Source organism: Zea mays, chromosome 7 (assembly GCF_902167145.1).
Source record: "Zea mays cultivar B73 chromosome 7, Zm-B73-REFERENCE-NAM-5.0, whole genome shotgun sequence".
NCBI lineage: Eukaryota > Viridiplantae > Streptophyta > Magnoliopsida > Poales > Poaceae > Zea > Zea mays.
Window position 1 is genome coordinate 174,665,734 of NC_050102.1, and position 20,337 is coordinate 174,686,070.

Sequence of the window (20,337 nt, forward strand, 5' to 3'; positions counted from 1 at the left end):
CTTACTTTAACATGACAGTTTTACCTTTTCACCTCCTCTTAGATTAAAATTCATCCAAACAATGCAGAGCGGAAAATTAGTGAGAGGAACATCTTATTTTGTTCACCATCATCTATTTCTTGAAGAATATTGACCTGTGAAGGACAGACAGCACAGCGCGGCCCGGCCGCACAGGGACGGCTCCACGCTCTCTTGGTTCAGCGGCCCGGTGTGGGATCTTCTGTCTGGCTTCCGGCGTCGAGTTCTCTCCCTGTGGCCGCCGTTCTCCCTCGTGCGAACGTACTGTGTGCTAAAGTCGAGGCTCCTGCTGCAGCTTTGTTCATGTAGAATCCTACGTCAATCCACATAGGAGCTGGAAGCATAAGGCTATCCGCACTCATACTACTCTAAATTCATACTCTAAAAGGAATATCTTGTCCTGGTCAGCAAAACTATCTACCCTATACTACAATCCTCTACAGTCATGTTTACTCTATATATCAACTCTATACTAACTACTATATATTTTATCATTTCTTTCTAACTCTGCAACAGTTGAACTCCGCAGCCGACAGTCTAACTGATCAGGCTATCCGTACTCTGCAACAGTTTTCCAATCGGAGTTACACTACTCTGGAAGTAGCGTTTCCGATTTCCTCATAGAGTTTACAGTAGATCAGACAGTTGACCGCTGCAGCAGTCTTCAACTGTATATTCAACTCTATATGTATAGCGTACCGGTTGAAGTTCTTCAGTGCGGAAAGCCTAAGTGCTTTTTTTTGAGGGGGAAGGGCTGGACACTTGGGACGGTGGGACCTGAACCTGAACCATCCTTGCTAAAACCCATAGTTTGCTTGGTTTAGCAACTTTGCTTCGCCTGTAATGCGCCCACTTTTGAGCTTCACGGTGGGTGCAGTGCAGTGCACACACCAAGCCAGAGGGTCCGTTAACAGGGCGTTTGGTTTCACAGATAGGCTGATTCAGCATGACTTGATCCGGCAGCGGTCCATCCGGTGATTTCATATGGAATGGATTGATCCTATATATTGGCTTACAAACAAAACAAGGTGATGATGGATGACATCCTTCTATGATGCAAACCAAATATCAACGGAGGATCGGATACAGGTTCGGATGGCTCCAGAAGCGACCAAACCTGCAATCCAAACACACTGTAACTGCACAAGTCTAGCTTATTTCTCTCTTTTTGTGAGATCATACAACTTAACAAAAGGTACTCTAGTTCACTTAAGCAAAAAAATTGGACGGATCCAGTAACCCCAAGGGATTAGAACTTTCATCCTAGCGGTGCGAATGATCCTAGCTTCTTCTTCTTTTTTTTGTACCAGCAGCATCTGATGGAACAAGATAATGGTCGTAAACACTTATGTCAGCCTGGAGCATTAGCGAACAGCTGACTGATGATACTGGAACAATTAACGGGGGAGGGAGTGGGGGGAGATAATGGACAGGTAGATTCAGAGCCTCGCTGAAGCCACCCGCGGCCACAGCTTGCTTAGGAGGCTAAGCAACCGGAGCGTCCTAGTCCTAACTTGTATATATCTCGCCGCCAGGTGCAGAGAGGTCGCAGCCGTGGTCCACAGACACCACCACCTTGACGCCGAGCCGCTTCACAAGGCGGAGCACGGTCGACATTGCTGTCACGTAGGCCGACCCCACGCGGAGGTGGACGGTCACGGCGTCGCCGCTGTTGATGGTCACCAGCTCCGCGGGGTCCAGGGCGTCCACGTTGTACGCCATGAACTGGAGGAACACGCCGAGCTCGCGGGCGAAGTGAAAGGGAATTAGGCTTAACCCTAGTTCCTAAATAATTTTGGTGGTTGAATTGCCCAACACAAATATTGGACTAACTAGTTTGCTCTAGTACTCAAGTTATACAGGTGCAAAAGGTTCACACTTAGCCAATATAAAGACCAAGTTTTGGATTCAACAAAGGAGCAACGAGGCAACCGAAGGCACCTCTGGCTGAAGGCACCGGACTGTCCGGTGTGCACCGGACAGTGTCCGGTGCGCCCAGAGGACTCCAACTCCAACTCTTCGCTCTCGGGAATTCTCGGAAGCCGGCGCGCTATAATTCACCGGACTGTCCGGTGTGCACCGGACATGTCCGGTGCTCCAAGGAAGCGCGGTCTCCGGAACTCGCCAGCCTCGGGTTCGCGCGGCAGCCGCTCCGCTAAAATTCACCGGACTGTCCGATGTGCACCGGACTGTCCGGTGTACCAGCGGAGCAACGACTCTTTTCGGCGCCAACGACTCCCTGCGGTGCATTTAATGCGCGCGCAGCGCGCGCAGACGTCAGACATGCCCATACCGGTGCACCGGACATCAAACAGTACATGTCCGGTGTGCACCGGACACCCAGGAGGGCCCAGAAGTCAGAAGCTCCAACGGTCAGAATCCAACGGCAGTGATGACGTGGCAGGGGCACCGGACTGTCCGGTGTGCACCGGACTGTCCGGTGCGCCATCGAGCAGACGCCTCCTGCCAACGGTCAAGTTTGGTGGTTGGGGCTATAAATACCCCAACCACCCCACCATTCATTGCATCCAAGTCTTCCACTTCTCAACCACTTACAAGAGCTAGGCATTCAATTCTAGACACACCCAAAGAGATCAAATCCTCTCCAATTCCATACAAACACTAAGTGACTAGTGAGAGTGATTTGCCGTGTTCATTTGAGCTCTTGCGCTTGGATCGCTTTCTTTCTTTCTCACTTGCTCTTGTGATCAACACTCAATTGTAATCAAGGCAAGAGGCACCAATTGTGTGGTGACCCTTGCGGGGAAGTTTTTGTTCCCGGCTTTTGATTTGAGAAGAGAAAGCTCACTCGATCCGCGGGATCGTTTGAGAGAGGGAAGGGTTGAAAGAGACCCGGCCTTTGTGGCCTCCTCAACGGGGAGTAGGTTTGAGAGAACCGAACCTCGGTAAAACAAATCCTCGTGTCTCACTTCATTATTCGCTTGCGATTTGTTTTTGTGCCCTCTTTCGCGGTCTCTATTATATTTCTAACGCTAACCCGGCTTGTAGTTGTGTTTATATTTGTAAATTTCAGTTTCGCCCTATTCACCCCCCCTCTAGACGACTATCAATTGGTATCAGAGCCCGGTGCTTCATTAGAGCCTAACCGCTCGAAGTGATGTCGGGAGATCACGCCAAGAAGGAGATGGAGACCGGCGACAAGCCCACTACAAGCCAAGGGAGCACTTCGTCGGAAGAGTCCCACACCAAGAGGAAGGAGAAGAGGAAGGTCTCCTCCAAAGGAAAGGAGAAAAGACTTTCTTCGCACCGCGAAGAAAAGAAGAAGGATTCCTCCAAAGGGAAGGAGAAATCTTCTTCGCATCACAAGGAAAAGAAAGAAAAATCCTCTTCTCACAAGCCGCATCGGAGTGGGGACAAGCACAAGAGGATGAGGAAAGTGGTCTATTACGAGACCGACACTTCATCAACATCTACCTCCGGCTCCGACGCGGCATCCGTCACTTCTAAGCGCCAAGAGCGCAAGAAGTATAGTAAGATCCCCCTACGCTACCCCCGCATTTCTAAACATACACCTTTACTTTCCGTCCCATTAGGCAAACCACCAACTTTTAATGGTGAAGATTATGCAATGTGGAGTGATTTAATGCGATTTCATCTAACCTCACTCCACAAAAGTATATGGGATGTTGTTGAGTTTGGTGTACAGGTACCATCCGTAGGGGATGAAGACTATGACACGGATGAAGTGGCCCAAATCGAGCACTTCAACTCTCAAGCTACAACAATACTCCTCGCCTCTCTAAGCAGGGAGGAATATAACAAGGTGCAAGGGTTGAAAAGCGCAAAAGAGATTTGGGACCTACTCAAGACCGCGCACGAGGGTGATGAACTCACCAAAATCACCAAGCGTGAAACGATCGAGGGGGAGCTCGGTCGCTTTCGTCTTCGCCCAGGGGAGGAGCCACAAGATATGTACAACCGGCTCAAGACCTTGGTGAATCAAGTGTGCAACCTCGGGAGCAAAAAGTGGGATGACCACGAAGTGGTTAAGGTTATTTTAAGAGCTCTTATTTTCCTTAACCCCACACAAGTTCAATTAATTCGTGGTAATCCTAGATATACTCAAATGACCCCCGAGGAAGTTATCGGGAATTTTGTAAGCTTTGAATGCATGATTAAGGGCTCCAAGAAGATTAACGAGCTTGACGAGCCTTCCACATCCGAGGCGCAACCGGTGGCATTCAAGGCAACGGAGGAAAAGAAGGAGGAGTCTACACCAAGTAGACAACCAATTGATCCCTCCAAGCTCGACAATGAGGAGATGGCTTTAATCATCAAAAGCTTTCGCCAAATCCTCAAGCAACGGAGGGGGAAGGACTACAAATCCCGCTCCAAGAAAGTATGCTACAAATGTGGTAAGCCCGGTCATTTTATTGCAAAATGTCCTATGTCTAGTGACAGTGACAGGGGCGACGACAAGAAGGGAAAGAGGAGAGAAAAGAAGAAGTATTACAAGAAGAAGGGCAGTGATGCCCATGTTTGTCGGGAGTGGGACTCCGACGAAAGCTCAAGCGACTCCTCCGACGACGAGGACGCCGCCAACATCGCCGTCACCAAGGGACTTCTCTTCCCCAACGTCGGCCACAAGTGCCTCATGGCAAAGGACGGCAAAAGGAAGAAGGTTAAATCCAACTCCTCCACTAAATATGAATCGTCTAGTGATGACCATGCTAGTGATGAGGAGGATAATTTGCATACTCTTTTTGCCAACCTTAACATGGAACAAAAAGAAAAATTAAATGAACTAATTAGTGCCATCCATGAGAAGGATGATCTCTTGGACTCCCAAGAGGACTTCCTAATCAAGGAAAATAAAAAACATGTTAGGGTTAAAAATGCTTACGCTCTACAAGTTGAAAAATGTGAAAAATTGTCTAGTGAGCTAAGCACGTGCCGTGAGATGATTGACAACCTTAGAAATGAAAATGCTAGTTTAAATGCTAAGGTTGATTCTCATGTTTGTAATGTTTCAATTCCCAATCCTAGAGATAATAATGATGATTTGCTTGCTAGGATTGATGAATTAAACATTTCTCTTGCTAGCCTTAGATTAGAGAATGAAAATTTGATTGCTAAGGTTAAAGATTTTGATGTTTGCAAAGTTACAATTGCCGATCTTAGAGATAAGAATGATATACTTCGTGCTAAGATTGTTGAACTTAATTCTTGCAAACCGTCTACATCTACCATTGAGCATGTCACTATTTGTACTAGATGTAGAAATGTTGATATTGATGCTATTCATGATCATATGGCTTTAATTAAACAACAAAATGATCATATAGCAAAACTGGATGCTAAAATTGCCGAGCACAACCTAGAGAATGAGAAATTTAAATTTGCTCGTAGCATGCTTTATAATGGGAGACGCCTTGGCATCAAGGATGGTATTGGCTTCCAAAGGGGAGACAATGTCAAACTTAATGCCCCTCCAAAGAACTTATCTATTTTTGTCAAGGGCAAGGCTCCCATGCCTCAGGATAACGAGGGTTACATTTTATACCCTGCCGGCTATCCTGAGAGCAAAATTAGGAAAATTCATTCTAGGAAGTCTCACTCTGGCCCTAACTATGCTTTTATGTATAAGGGTGAGACATCTAGTTCTAGGCAACCAACCCGTGCTAAGTTGCCTAAGAAGAGAATTCCTAATGCATCAAATGAACATAGCATTTCATTTAAGACTTTTGATGCATCCTATGTTTTGACTAACAAATCCGGCAAGGTCGTTGCCAAGTTTGTTGGGGGCAAACACAAGGGGTCAAAGACTTGTGTTTGGGTACCCAAAGTTCTTGTTTCTAATGCCAAAGGACCCAAAACAGTTTGGGTACCTAAAGTCAAGAACTAAATTTGTTTTGTAGGTTTATGCATCCAGGGGCTCAAGTTGGATACTCGACAGCGGGTGCACAAACCACATGACAGGGGAGAAAAGGATGTTCTCCTCATATGAGAAAAACCAAGATCCCCAACGAGCGATCACATTCGGGGATGGAAATCAAGGTTTGGTCAAAGGTTTGGGTAAAATTGCTATATCTCCTGACCATTCCATTTCAAATGTTTTTCTTGTTGATTCATTAGATTACAATTTGCTTTCCGTATCCCAATTGTGTCAAATAGGCTACAACTGTCTATTTACTGATGTAGGTGTGACTGTCTTTAGAAGAAGTGATGATTCAATAGCATTTAAGGGAGTGTTAGAGGGTCAGCTATACTTGGTAGATTTTGATAGAGCTGAACTCGACACTTGCTTAGTTGCTAAGACTAACTTGGGTTGGCTCTGGCACCGTCGACTAGCCCATGTTGGAATGAAGAATCTTCACAAACTTCTAAAGGGAGAACACATTTTGGGACTAACCAATGTTCATTTTGAGAAAGACAGGATTTGTAGCGCATGCCAAGCCGGGAAGCAAGTTGGCACCCATCATCCACACAAGAACATTATGACAAGTGACAGGCCACTGGAGCTCCTTCACATGGATTTATTCGGCCCGATCGCTTACATAAGCATCGGCGGGAGTAAGTACTGTCTAGTTATTGTGGATGATTTTTCTCGCTTCACTTGGGTGTTCTTTTTGCAGGACAAATCTCAAACCCAAGAGACCTTAAAGGGATTCTTGAGACGGGCTCAAAATGAGTTCGGCTTAAGGATCAAGAAAATTAGAAGCGACAATGGGACGGAGTTCAAGAACTCTCAAATTGAAGGCTTCCTTGAGGAGGAGGGCATCAAGCATGAGTTCTCTTCTCCCTACACTCCACAACAAAATGGTGTAGTGGAGAGGAAGAATCGAACTCTATTGGACATGGCAAGAACCATGCTTGATGAGTACAAGACACCGGACCGGTTTTGGGCTGAGGCGGTCAATACCGCCTGCTACGCCATCAATCGGTTATATCTTCATCGAATCCTCAAGAAGACATCCTATGAACTCCTAACCGGTAAAAAGCCCAATGTTTCATATTTCAGAGTTTTTGGTAGCAAATGCTTTATTCTTGTTAAGAGAGGTAGAAAATCTAAATTTGCACCTAAAACTGTAGAAGGCTTTTTACTAGGATATGACTCAAACACAAGGGCATATAGAGTCTTTAACAAGTCCTCAGGACTTGTTGAAGTTTCTTGTGACGTTGTGTTTGATGAGACTAACGGCTCTCAAGTAGAGCAAGTTGATCTTGATGAGATAGGTGAAGAACAGGCTCCATGCATAGCGCTAAGGAACATGTCCATTGGGGATGTGTGTCCTAAGGAAACCGAAGAGCCTCCACATGCACAAGATCAACCATCCTCCTCCACGCAAGCATCTCCACCAACACAAGATGAGGATGAGGCTCAAGATGTTGAACACGAAGATCAAGAAGATGAGCCACCTCTAAATGACGGCAACGATCAAGGGGGAGATGCAAATGATGAAGACAAGGAGGAAGAAGAACCAAGGCCGCCACACCCAAGAGTCCATCAAGCAATCCAACGAGATCACCCCGTCGACACCATCCTCGGCGACATTCATAAGGGGGTAACTACTCGATCTCGGGTTGCACATTTTTGTGAACATTACTCCTTTGTTTCCTCTATTGAGCCACACAGGGTAGAGGAAGCACTCCAAGATGCGGATTGGGTGATGGCGATGCAAGAGGAGCTCAACAACTTCACGAGGAACGAGGTATGGCATTTAGTTCCACGTCCTAACCAAAATGTTGTAGGAACCAAGTGGGTCTTCCGCAACAAGCAAGACGAGCATGGTGTGGTGACAAGGAACAAAGCTCGACTCGTGGCCAAGGGGTATTCACAAGTCGAAGGTTTGGATTTTGTTGAAACCTATGCACCCGTAGCTAGGCTTGAATCTATTCGCATATTATTGGCCTATGCTACTTACCATGGCTTTAAGCTTTATCAAATGGACGTGAAAAGTGCCTTCCTCAACGGACCAATCAAGGAAGAGGTCTATGTTGAGCAACCTCCCGGCTTTGAAGACAGTGAGTATCCTAATCATGTTTATAGGCTCTCTAAGGCGCTTTATGGGCTCAAGCAAGCCCCACGAGCATGGTATGAATGCCTTAGAGATTTCCTGATTGCAAATGGCTTCAAAGTCGGCAAAGCCGATCCTACACTCTTTACTAAAACTCTTGAAAATGACTTGTTTGTATGCCAAATTTATGTTGATGATATTATATTTGGGTCTACTAACAAGTCTACATGTGAAGAGTTTAGTAGGATCATGACACAGAAATTCGAGATGTCTATGATGGGGGAGTTGAAGTATTTCTTAGGATTTCAAGTGAAGCAACTCCAAGAGGGCACCTTCATCAGCCAAACGAAGTACACTCAAGACATCCTAAGCAAGTTTGGGATGAAGGATGCCAAGCCCATCAAGACACCCATGGGAACAAATGGGCATCTCGACCTCGACACGGGAGGTAAGTCCGTGGATCAAAAGGTATACCGGTCGATGATTGGTTCATTGCTTTATTTATGTGCATCTCGACCGGACATTATGCTTTCCGTATGCATGTGTGCAAGATTCCAAGCCGACCCTAAGGAATCACACCTTACGGCCGTGAAACGAATCTTAAGATATTTAGCTCATACTCCTAAGTTTGGCCTTTGGTACCCTCGGGGATCCACATTTGATTTAATTGGGTATTCGGATGCCGATTGGGCAGGGTGTAAGATTAATAGGAAGAGCACATCGGGGACTTGCCAGTTCTTGGGAAGATCCTTGGTGTCTTGGGCTTCAAAGAAACAAAATTCGGTCGCTCTTTCTACCGCCGAAGCCGAGTATATTGCCGCAGGCCATTGTTGCGCGCAATTGCTTTGGATGAGGCAAACCCTGCGGGACTACGGTTACAAATTAACCAAAGTCCCTTTGCTATGTGATAATGAGAGTGCAATCAAAATGGCCGACAATCCCGTCGAGCACAGCCGCACTAAACACATAGCCATTCGGTATCATTTTCTTAGGGATCACCAACAAAAGGGGGATATCGAGATTTCATACATCAATACTAAAGATCAATTAGCCGATATCTTTACCAAGCCACTTGATGAACAAACTTTTACCAGACTTAGGCATGAGCTTAATATTCTTGATTCTAGGAATTTCTTTTGCTAAACTTGCACACATTGCTCATAAATATACCTTTGATCATGTCTCTCTTATATATGCTATGACTAATGTGCTTTCAAGTGTATTTCAAACCAAGTCATAGGTATATTGAAAGGGAATTGGAGTATTCGGCGAAGACAAAGGCTTCCACTCCACTCTACTACTCATCCTTCGCCGTCACTCCGAGCATCTCTCCAACTTTGGTATAATCCTCACTACTATGTTTCATTTACCAAAGGGGAGAAACTAGTCATCAAAGGGCTCTAATGATTCCGTTTTTGGCGATTCATGCCAAAGGGGGAGAAAATATGAGCCCAAAGCAAAAGGACCGCACCACCACCCTAATTTTAACATATGATTTTCAATTGATTGAAAACTTCAAATTTGGTATCTCTTTGTGTTCTAAAGGGGGAGCAAGTAGTATTTTCAAAACTTAATATCTTAAAACCCTCTTGAACACTAAGAGGAAAATTTATTTGAGGGGGAGTTTTGTTTAGTCAAAGGAATGGCATTTGGAACAGGGGGAGAAAATTTCAAATCTTGAAAATGCTTTGCAACTCTTATTCATTTACCATTGACTATTTGCAAAAGAACTTTGAAAAGAATTTACAAAAGAATTTTGCAAAAACAAAACATGTGGTGCAAGCGTGGTCCAAAATATTATATAAGAAAGAAACAATCCATGCATATCTTGTAAGTATTAATATTGGCTCAATTCCAAGCAACCTTTGCACTTACATCTTGCAAACTAGTTCAATTATGCACTTTTGAATTTGCTTTGGTTTGTGTTGGCATCAATCACCAAAAAGGGGGAGATTGAAAGGGAATTAGGCTTAACCCTAGTTCCTAAATAATTTTGGTGGTTGAATTGCCCAACACAAATATTGGACTAACTAGTTTGCTCTAGTACTCAAGTTATACAGGTGCAAAAGGTTCACACTTAGCCAATATAAAGACCAAGTTTTGGATTCAACAAAGGAGCAACGAGGCAACCGAAGGCACCTCTGGCTGAAGGCACCGGACTGTCCGGTGTGCACCGGACAGTGTCCGGTGCGCCCAGAGGACTCCAACTCCAACTCTTCGCTCTCGGGAATTCTCGGAAGCCGGCGCGCTATAATTCACCGGACTGTCCGGTGTGCACCGGACATGTCCGGTGCTCCAAGGAAGCGCGGTCTCCGGAACTCGCCAGCCTCGGGTTCGCGCGGCAGCCGCTCCGCTAAAATTCACCGGACTGTCCGGTGTGCACCGGACTGTCCGGTGTACCAGCGGAGCAACAGCTCTTTTCGGCGCCAACGGCTCCCTGCGGTGCATTTAATGCGCGCGCAGCGCGCGCAGACGTCAGACATGCCCATACCGGTGCACCGGACATCAAACAGTACATGTCCGGTGTGCACCGGACACCCAGGAGGGCCCAGAAGTCAGAAGCTCCAACGGTCAGAATCCAACGGCAGTGATGACGTGGCAGGGGCACCGGACTGTCCGGTGTGCACCGGACTGTCCGGTGCGCCATCGAGCAGACGCCTCCTGCCAACGGTCAAGTTTGGTGGTTGGGGCTATAAATACCCCAACCACCCCACCATTCATTGCATCCAAGTCTTCCACTTCTCAACCACTTACAAGAGCTAGGCATTCAATTCTAGACACACCCAAAGAGATCAAATCCTCTCCAATTCCATACAAACACTAAGTGACTAGTGAGAGTGATTTGCCGTGTTCATTTGAGCTCTTGCGCTTGGATCGCTTTCTTTCTTTCTCACTTGCTCTTGTGATCAACACTCAATTGTAATCAAGGCAAGAGGCACCAATTGTGTGGTGACCCTTGCGGGGAAGTTTTTGTTCCCGGCTTTTGATTTGAGAAGAGAAAGCTCACTCGATCCGCGGGATCGTTTGAGAGAGGGAAGGGTTGAAAGAGACCCGGCCTTTGTGGCCTCCTCAACGGGGAGTAGGTTTGAGAGAACCGAACCTCGGTAAAACAAATCCTCGTGTCTCACTTCATTATTCGCTTGCGATTTGTTTTTGCGCCCTCTTTCGCGGTCTCTATTATATTTCTAACGCTAACCCGGCTTGTAGTTGTGTTTATATTTGTAAATTTCAGTTTCGCCCTATTCACCCCCCCTCTAGGCGACTATCAATTGGTATCAGAGCCCGGTGCTTCATTAGAGCCTAACCGCTCGAAGTGATGTCGGGAGATCACGCCAAGAAGGAGATGGAGACCGGCGACAAGCCCACTACAAGCCAAGGGAGCACTTCGTCGGAAGAGTCCCACACCAAGAGGAAGGAGAAGAGGAAGGTCTCCTCCAAAGGAAAGGAGAAAAGACTTTCTTCGCACCGCGAAGAAAAGAAGAAGGATTCCTCCAAAGGGAAGGAGAAATCTTCTTCGCATCACAAGGAAAAGAAAGAAAAATCCTCTTCTCACAAGCCGCATCGGAGTGGGGACAAGCACAAGAGGATGAGGAAAGTGGTCTATTACGAGACCGACACTTCATCAACATCTACCTCCGGCTCCGACGCGGCATCCGTCACTTCTAAGCGCCAAGAGCGCAAGAAGTATAGTAAGATCCCCCTACGCTACCCCCGCATTTCTAAACATACACCTTTACTTTCCGTCCCATTAGGCAAACCACCAACTTTTAATGGTGAAGATTATGCAATGTGGAGTGATTTAATGCGATTTCATCTAACCTCACTCCACAAAAGTATATGGGATGTTGTTGAGTTTGGTGTACAGGTACCATCCGTAGGGGATGAAGACTATGACACGGATGAAGTGGCCCAAATCGAGCACTTCAACTCTCAAGCTACAACAATACTCCTCGCCTCTCTAAGCAGGGAGGAATATAACAAGGTGCAAGGGTTGAAAAGCGCAAAAGAGATTTGGGACCTACTCAAGACCGCGCACGAGGGTGATGAACTCACCAAAATCACCAAGCGTGAAACGATCGAGGGGGAGCTCGGTCGCTTTCGTCTTCGCCCAGGGGAGGAGCCACAAGATATGTACAACCGGCTCAAGACCTTGGTGAATCAAGTGCGCAACCTCGGGAGCAAAAAGTGGGATGACCACGAAGTGGTTAAGGTTATTTTAAGAGCTCTTATTTTCCTTAACCCCACACAAGTTCAATTAATTCGTGGTAATCCTAGATATACTCAAATGACCCCCGAGGAAGTTATCGGGAATTTTGTAAGCTTTGAATGCATGATTAAGGGCTCCAAGAAGATTAACGAGCTTGACGAGCCTTCCACATCCGAGGCGCAACCGGTGGCATTCAAGGCAACGGAGGAAAAGAAGGAGGAGTCTACACCAAGTAGACAACCAATTGATCCCTCCAAGCTCGACAATGAGGAGATGGCTTTAATCATCAAAAGCTTTCGCCAAATCCTCAAGCAACGGAGGGGGAAGGACTACAAATCCCGCTCCAAGAAAGTATGCTACAAATGTGGTAAGCCCGGTCATTTTATTGCAAAATGTCCTATGTCTAGTGACAGTGACAGGGGCGACGACAAGAAGGGAAAGAGGAGAGAAAAGAAGAAGTATTACAAGAAGAAGGGCGGCGATGCCCATGTTTGTCGGGAGTGGGACTCCGACGAAAGCTCAAGCGACTCCTCCGACGACGAGGACGCCGCCAACATCGCCGTCACCAAGGGACTTCTCTTCCCCAACGTCGGCCACAAGTGCCTCATGGCAAAGGACGGCAAAAGGAAGAAGGTTAAATCCAACTCCTCCACTAAATATGAATCGTCTAGTGATGACCATGCTAGTGATGAGGAGGATAATTTGCATACTCTTTTTGCCAACCTTAACATGGAACAAAAAGAAAAATTAAATGAACTAATTAGTGCCATCCATGAGAAGGATGATCTCTTGGACTCCCAAGAGGACTTCCTAATCAAGGAAAATAAAAAACATGTTAGGGTTAAAAATGCTTACGCTCTACAAGTTGAAAAATGTGAAAAATTGTCTAGTGAGCTAAGCACGTGCCGTGAGATGATTGACAACCTTAGAAATGAAAATGCTAGTTTAAATGCTAAGGTTGATTCTCATGTTTGTAATGTTTCAATTCCCAATCCTAGAGATAATAATGATGATTTGCTTGCTAGGATTGATGAATTAAACATTTCTCTTGCTAGCCTTAGATTAGAGAATGAAAATTTGATTGCTAAGGTTAAAGATTTTGATGTTTGCAAAGTTACAATTGCCGATCTTAGAGATAAGAATGATATACTTCGTGCTAAGATTGTTGAACTTAATTCTTGCAAACCGTCTACATCTACCATTGAGCATGTCACTATTTGTACTAGATGTAGAAATGTTGATATTGATGCTATTCATGATCATATGGCTTTAATTAAACAACAAAATGATCATATAGCAAAACTAGATGCTAAAATTGCCGAGCACAACCTAGAGAATGAGAAATTTAAATTTGCTCGTAGCATGCTTTATAATGGGAGACGCCCTGGCATCAAGGATGGTATTGGCTTCCAAAGGGGAGACAATGTCAAACTTAATGCCCCTCCAAAGAACTTATCTATTTTTGTCAAGGGCAAGGCTCCCATGCCTCAGGATAACGAGGGTTACATTTTATACCCTGCCGGCTATCCTGAGAGCAAAATTAGGAAAATTCATTCTAGGAAGTCTCACTCTGGCCCTAACTATGCTTTTATGTATAAGGGTGAGACATCTAGTTCTAGGCAACCAACCCGTGCTAAGTTGCCTAAGAAGAGAATTCCTAATGCATCAAATGAACATAGCATTTCATTTAAGACTTTTGATGCATCCTATGTTTTGACTAACAAATCCGGCAAGGTCGTTGCCAAGTTTGTTGGGGGCAAACACAAGGGGTCAAAGACTTGTGTTTGGGTACCCAAAGTTCTTGTTTCTAATGCCAAAGGACCGAAAACAGTTTGGGTACCTAAAGTCAAGAACTAAATTTGTTTTGTAGGTTTATGCATCCGGGGGCTCAAGTTGGATACTCGACAGCGGGTGCACAAACCACATGACAGGGGAGAAATGGATGTTCTCCTCATATGAGAAAAACCAAGATCCCCAACGAGCGATCACATTCGGGGATGGAAATCAAGGTTTGGTCAAAGGTTTGGGTAAAATTGCTATATCTCCTGACCATTCCATTTCAAATGTTTTTCTTGTTGATTCATTAGATTACAATTTGCTTTCCGTATCCCAATTGTGTCAAATGGGCTACAACTGTCTATTTACTGATGTAGGTGTGACTGTCTTTAGAAGAAGTGATGATTCAATAGCATTTAAGGGAGTGTTAGAGGGTCAGCTATACTTGGTAGATTTTGATAGAGCTGAACTCGACACTTGCTTAGTTGCTAAGACTAACTTGGGTTGGCTCTGGCACCGTCGACTAGCCCATGTTGGAATGAAGAATCTTCACAAACTTCTAAAGGGAGAACACATTTTGGGACTAACCAATGTTCATTTTGAGAAAGATAGGATTTGTAGCGCATGCCAAGCCGGGAAGCAAGTTGGCACCCATCATCCACACAAGAACATTATGACAAGTGACAGGCCACTGGAGCTCCTTCACATGGATTTATTCGGCCCGATCGCTTACATAAGCATCGGCGGGAGTAAGTACTATCTAGTTATTGTGGATGATTTTTCTCGCTTCACTTGGGTGTTCTTTTTGCAGGACAAATCTCAAACCCAAGAGACCTTAAAGGGATTCTTGAGACGGGCTCAAAATGAGTTCGGCTTAAGGATCAAGAAAATTAGAAGCGACAATGGGACGGAGTTCAAGAACTCTCAAATTGAAGGCTTCCTTGAGGAGGAGGGCATCAAGCATGAGTTCTCTTCTCCCTACACTCCACAACAAAATGGTGTAGTGGAGAGGAAGAATCGAACTCTATTGGACATGGCAAGAACCATGCTTGATGAGTACAAGACACCGGACCGGTTTTGGGCCGAGGCGGTCAATACCGCCTGCTACGCCATCAATCGGTTATATCTTCATCGAATCCTCAAGAAGACATCCTATGAACTCCTAACCGGTAAAAAGCCCAATGTTTCATATTTCAGAGTTTTTGGTAGCAAATGCTTTATTCTTGTTAGGAGAGGTAGAAAATCTAAATTTGCACCTAAAACTGTAGAAGGCTTTTTACTAGGATATGACTCAAACACAAGGGCATATAGAGTCTTTAACAAGTCCTCAGGACTTGTTGAAGTTTCTTGTGACGTTGTGTTTGATGAGACTAACGGCTCTCAAGTAGAGCAAGTTGATCTTGATGAGATAGGTGAAGAACAGGCTCCATGCATAGCGCTAAGGAACATGTCCATTGGGGATGTGTGTCCTAAGGAAACCGAAGAGCCTCCACATGCACAAGATCAACCATCCTCCTCCACGCAAGCATCTCCACCAACACAAGATGAGGATGAGGCTCAAGATGTTGAACACGAAGATCAAGAAGATGAGCCACCTCTAAATGACGGCAACGATCAAGGGGGAGATGCAAATGATGAAGACAAGGAGGAAGAAGAACCAAGGCCGCCACACCCAAGAGTCCATCAAGCAATCCAACGAGATCACCCCGTCGACACCATCCTCGGCGACATTCATAAGGGGGTAACTACTCGATCTCGGGTTGCACATTTTTGTGAACATTACTCCTTTGTTTCCTCTATTGAGCCACACAGGGTAGAGGAAGCACTCCAAGATGCGGATTGGGTGATGGCGATGCAAGAGGAGCTCAACAACTTCACGAGGAACGAGGTATGGCATTTAGTTCCACGTCCTAACCAAAATGTTGTAGGAACCAAGTGGGTCTTCCGCAACAAGCAAGACGAGCATGGTGTGGTGACAAGGAACAAAGCTCGACTCGTGGCCAAGGGGTATTCACAAGTCGAAGGTTTGGATTTTGTTGAAACCTATGCACCCGTAGCTAGGCTTGAATCTATTCGCATATTATTGGCCTATGCTACTTACCATGGCTTTAAGCTTTATCAAATGGACGTGAAAAGTGCCTTCCTCAACGGACCAATCAAGGAAGAGGTCTATGTTGAGCAACCTCCCGGCTTTGAAGACAGTGAGTATCCTAATCATGTTTATAGGCTCTCTAAGGCGCTTTATGGGCTCAAGCAAGCCCCACGAGCATGGTATGAATGCCTTAGAGATTTCCTGATTGCAAATGGCTTCAAAGTCGGCAAAGCCGATCCTACACTCTTTACTAAAACTCTTGAAAATGACTTGTTTGTATGCCAAATTTATGTTGATGATATTATATTTGGGTCTACTAACAAGTCTACATGTGAAGAGTTTAGTAGGATCATGACACAGAAATTCGAGATGTCTATGATGGGGGAGTTGAAGTATTTCTTAGGATTTCAAGTGAAGCAACTCCAAGAGGGCACCTTCATCAGCCAAACGAAGTACACTCAAGACATCCTAAGCAAGTTTGGGATGAAGGATGCCAAGCCCATCAAGACACCCATGGGAACAAATGGGCATCTCGACCTCGACACGGGAGGTAAGTCCGTGGATCAAAAGGTATACCGGTCGATGATTGGTTCATTGCTTTATTTATGTGCATCTCGACCGGACATTATGCTTTCCGTATGCATGTGTGCAAGATTCCAAGCCGACCCTAAGGAATCACACCTTACGGCCGTGAAACGAATCTTAAGATATTTAGCTCATACTCCTAAGTTTGGCCTTTGGTACCCTCGGGGATCCACATTTGATTTAATTGGGTATTCGGATGCCGATTGGGCAGGGTGTAAGATTAATAGGAAGAGCACATCGGGGACTTGCCAGTTCTTGGGAAGATCCTTGGTGTCTTGGGCTTCAAAGAAACAAAATTCGGTCGCTCTTTCTACCGCCGAAGCCGAGTATATTGCCGCAGGCCATTGTTGCGCGCAATTGCTTTGGATGAGGCAAACCCTGCGGGACTACGGTTACAAATTAACCAAAGTCCCTTTGCTATGTGATAATGAGAGTGCAATCAAAATGGCCGACAATCCCGTCGAGCACAGCCGCACTAAACACATAGCCATTCGGTATCATTTTCTTAGGGATCACCAACAAAAGGGGGATATCGAGATTTCATACATCAATACTAAAGATCAATTAGCCGATATCTTTACCAAGCCACTTGATGAACAAACTTTTACCAGACTTAGGCATGAGCTTAATATTCTTGATTCTAGGAATTTCTTTTGCTAAACTTGCACACATTGCTCATAAATATACCTTTGATCATGTCTCTCTTATATATGCTATGACTAATGTGCTTTCAAGTGTATTTCAAACCAAGTCATAGGTATATTGAAAGGGAATTGGAGTATTCGGCGAAGACAAAGGCTTCCACTCCACTCTACTACTCATCCTTCGCCGTCACTCCGAGCATCTCTCCAACTTTGGTATAATCCTCACTACTATGTTTCATTTACCAAAGGGGAGAAACTAGTCATCAAAGGGCTCTAATGATTCCGTTTTTGGCGATTCATGCCAAAGGGGGAGAAAATATGAGCCCAAAGCAAAAGGACCGCACCACCACCCTAATTTTAACATATGATTTTCAATTGATTGAAAACTTCAAATTTGGTATCTCTTTGTGTTCTAAAGGGGGAGCAAGTAGTATTTTCAAAACTTAATATCTTAAAACCCTCTTGAACACTAAGAGGAAAATTTATTTGAGGGGGAGTTTTGTTTAGTCAAAGGAATGGCATTTGGAACAGGGGGAGAAAATTTCAAATCTTGAAAATGCTTTGCAACTCTTATTCATTTACCATTGACTATTTGCAAAAGAACTTTGAAAAGAATTTACAAAAGAATTTTGCAAAAACAAAACATGTGGTGCAAGCGTGGTCCAAAATATTATATAAGAAAGAAACAATCCATGCATATCTTGTAAGTATTAATATTGGCTCAATTCCAAGCAACCTTTGCACTTACATCTTGCAAACTAGTTCAATTATGCACTTTTGAATTTGCTTTGGTTTGTGTTGGCATCAATCACCAAAAAGGGGGAGATTGAAAGGGAATTAGGCTTAACCCTAGTTCCTAAATAATTTTGGTGGTTGAATTGCCCAACACAAATATTGGACTAACTAGTTTGCTCTAGTACTCAAGTTATACAGGTGCAAAAGGTTCACACTTAGCCAATATAAAGACCAAGTTTTGGATTCAACAAAGGAGCAACGAGGCAACCGAAGGCACCTCTCGCTGAAGGCACCGGACTGTCCGGTGTGCACCGGACAGTGTCCGGTGCGCCCAGAGGACTCCAACTCCAACTCTTCGCTCTCGGGAATTCTCGGAAGCCGGCGCGCTATAATTCACCGGACTGTCCGGTGTGCACCGGACATGTCCGGTGCTCCAAGGAAGCGCGGTCTCCGGAACTCGCCAGCCTCGGGTTCGCGCGGCAGCCGCTCCGCTAAAATTCACCGGACTGTCCGGTGTGCACCGGACTGTCCGGTGTGCACCGGACTGTCCGGTGTACCAGCGGAGCAACGGCTCTTTTCGGCGCCAACGGCTCCCTGCGGTGCATTTAATGCGCGCGCAGCGCGCGCAGACGTCAGACATGCCCATACCGGTGCACCGGACATCAAACAGTACATGTCCGGTGTGCACCGGACACCCAGGAGGGCCCAGAAGTCAGAAGCTCCAACGGTCAGAATCCAACGGCAGTGATGACGTGGCAGGGGCACCGGACTGTCCGGTGTGCACCGGACTGTCCGGTGCGCCATCGAGCAGACGCCTCCTGCCAACGGTCAAGTTTGGTGGTTGGGGCTATAAATACCCCAACCACCCCACCATTCATTGCATCCAAGTCTTCCACTTCTCAACCACTTACAAGAGCTAGGCATTCAATTCTAGACACACCCAAAGAGATCAAATCCTCTCCAATTCCATACAAACACTAAGTGACTAGTGAGAGTGATTTGCCGTGTTCATTTGAGCTCTTGCGCTTGGATCGCTTTCTTTCTTTCTCACTTGCTCTTGTGATCAACACTCAATTGTAATCAAGGCAAGAGGCACCAATTGTGTGGTGACCCTTGCGGGGAAGTTTTTGTTCCCGGCTTTTGATTTGAGAAGAGAAAGCTCACTCGATCCGCGGGATCGTTTGAGAGAGGGAAGGGTTGAAAGAGACCCGGCCTTTGTGGCCTCCTCAACGGGGAGTAGGTTTGAGAGAACCGAACCTCGGTAAAACAAATCCTCGTGTCTCACTTCATTATTCGCTTGCGATTTGTTTTTGCGCCCTCTTTCGCGGTCTCTATTATATTTCTAATGCTAACCCGGCTTGTAGTTGTGTTTATATTTGTAAATTTCAGTTTCGCCCTATTCACCCCCCCTCTAGGCGACTATCACGAAGCCCGACAGGTTCTCGTGGATGAGGTTCAGCTCCAGCGAGTGGTGCGACGCCGGTGACACCACCAGCGAGTGGTGCGACGCCGGTGACACCAATGCAGTCACCTTGAGCGTCGCCGCGGGGCAGCGCTGCGCCAGCTCCTGCATCAGCGACACCACTCCTAGCCCATGCCGATGTCCAGGTCCAGCACATGGATGCGGCCGGCGGCCCTGAGCTCATCCAGCACCGCCTGCACGCAGGTGAGGTGCGTGAACTGGAGCACGGGGGACACCTCGGAGAAGGCCTTGTACGCGCCGAGCTTCAGGACCACGTCGTACGACGTCGACACCACCGGGGGCGCCAGGGCCTCGCCGGTCGAGGAGAGCGCAACGCGCAGGGTCTCCTTGAAGTAGAAGGTTGAGAGGAGCAGCGGAGTCCCGGTCGTGGGGACGGCGGGGAGCCGATAATTGAGCCGCGCCAATATCTCGCGGGCGTCGAAGGCGTCGCCGGCCTCGGCAAGTCTGGCCGCCTCGGCAAGATGGTCCACCGCAGCGGCCGCCTCGTCGTTACCCGCCTCCCCTTGGGCTTCAAGGCGGACGCGAACCCGCCGCCCGCCTGGGCGACAGGCCCAGGGAAAGACGACAGCTTCGGCGCCGGCGTGCCGGCCATCCGGTGGGGTCACTTCGGCTGCGTCGCCGCATTAGAGCATGTCGTCGGGCGGGCGAGGGAGATCCCAATCTGCGACGGACGGGCGGCGCTCCCCTCATCGTTGGTGCGTTAGAGCATGTGTGGCATGGACAGAGAGGGAGGCGGCCAGGCAGTCGGGAGAGTGAGAGGCCAAGAGGGAGAGGATTAGGGCGGAGACCATGAGGAAAGGGATGGAAAGGATTGCGCG

General features: G+C 46.5%; 1 pseudogene; it reads right to left on the reverse strand.

Moving 5' to 3' along the window:
• Positions 1-1,527: 1,527 nt before the first annotated feature.
• On the reverse strand, positions 1,528-20,111 carry LOC118473042 (scarecrow-like protein 6; annotated as a pseudogene).
• Between the last annotated feature and the right edge of the window lie 226 nt (positions 20,112-20,337).